Source organism: Lipotes vexillifer, unplaced genomic scaffold (genome assembly GCF_000442215.2).
Source record: "Lipotes vexillifer unplaced genomic scaffold, Lipotes_vexillifer_v1.1 scaffold880, whole genome shotgun sequence".
NCBI lineage: Eukaryota > Metazoa > Chordata > Mammalia > Artiodactyla > Lipotidae > Lipotes > Lipotes vexillifer.
Genome location: NW_006776345.1, coordinates 377076 through 378843, shown reverse-complemented (window position 1 = coordinate 378843; position 1768 = coordinate 377076).

Genomic DNA, 1768 nt, shown 5'->3' with positions numbered 1-1768 from the left:
CCCAAAAAAAAAAAAAAAAAAAAAAAGCAATTATAATGCAAAGTGCTTATAACAGAGGATTGTACACAGCATAGAGAGCAAACTAGCTACCTCTGCCTTGGGAAGTCAGGAAAGTCTTCACAAAAGGACTGACTTGTGAATTGGACTGATAGATAAATAGGAGTTCACCATGCAGAGAGTATGGGAAGGAGATGGAATAAGATGTGCAAAAGCATGGGGTATGAATAAGCATGACATGTTAGGAAAATTTTAAGAAGGTTTGTATGACTGGAGGGTACACATGTGGGAATTAAGTGGTAGGAGATAAGGCTGAAAGGATAGATAAGATATAGGTTGTGAAAAGCCTTGTATGCTAAAGATGTAAGGATGCCTTTCCTGTCAGCATTGAAATGCCATTAATGGTTTTTAAACAAGGGAATGATAGGATGAGTTTTATATTTTTTAAAAAGATCATGCCAGTTGTGATATGGAAAATTAAGTAAGGTCAACAAGAGCAAAGTAGCAAAACTGATGAGGTTTCTATAATAGCCCAGAATGAAGGGTTGACCTAGAGCAGTGGCAGTAAGAGCAAAAGGAAGGGGGGCATATTCAACAGAGATTTCTGAGGTAGAATAGATTTGGATGAGGGAGAAGAGGAAGACAAGGATGACTCTGAGATTTCTAGGGGACAGGGTAGAATAGTAGGGAAGGTAATAAGTTCATTTTGAAGTACCTGTAAGATAGCTAGGTAGAGAGGGCATGTTGGCATATTTATGTAGTTCAGAAATATATCCCAGATAGTGTTATCGCAGGATGCTTGCTAGACATTTGTGTCAGATTCTGTCTTTCAGTTCTGGCCAGGACCAACTATTGAAAATTCTCTCAGAGAGAGACAGAGCCACATGCTCTAGTATGAAGGTATTTGTAAACTTTTGAGACCTATTGATCAGCTGAGAAAACTTTTCTAAAATGTTTTACTCTATGTAATTAGAAAATATAATTTCTATTCCACATGAGTCTCAGAATACAAATACATTGTTTACCCAGTGCCTATTGGTTAAGTGCCTACTTTCCAGGCCAGGCCCTGAGCTAGATGCTGGGGATAACAGGATGAGTAAGACGTAAGCCCAGCCCTCCAAATTCTCAGGGCCTAGTAAGAAATATGTAGAGGCTTTTCTGGGATTTCCTCAAACTTTGAAGTCATCTCCCTGTTCTCTTAAGTTTAACTGAGATTTAGGGAGAAAGTGGGTAAGCTTTGAAAAGAAGAGACAATTGTCCTTCTAACTTAAGGTCATGCCAAGATAAAATTCTCACAGAGAGAGACTTCAGCTTCATCAGCTATTGCTTTACAATTTTACCACAAGAAGTGGGCTGTTGGTTTGGACTTAGAAATCTTTGTGTCGGGGGCGGTGGAAAGATGGCGGAGGAGTAAGACACAGAGATCACCTTCCTCCCCACAAATACCCCAGAAATACATCTACATGTGGAACAACTCCTACAGAACACCTACTGAATGCTGGCAGAAGACCTCAGACCTCCCAAAAGGCAAGAAACTCCCCACGTATCTGGGTAGGGCAAAAGAAAAAATTAATTAAAAACAGAGACAAAAGAATAGGGACGGCACCTGCACCAGTGGGAGGGAGCTGTGAAGGAGGAAAGGTCTCCACACACTAGGAAGCCCCTTCGCGGGCAGAGATTGCGTGAGGCGGAGCGGGGAGCTTCGGAGCCGCGGAGGAGAGCGCAGCAACAGGGGTGCGGAGGGCAAAGCGGAGAGATTCCCGCACAGAGG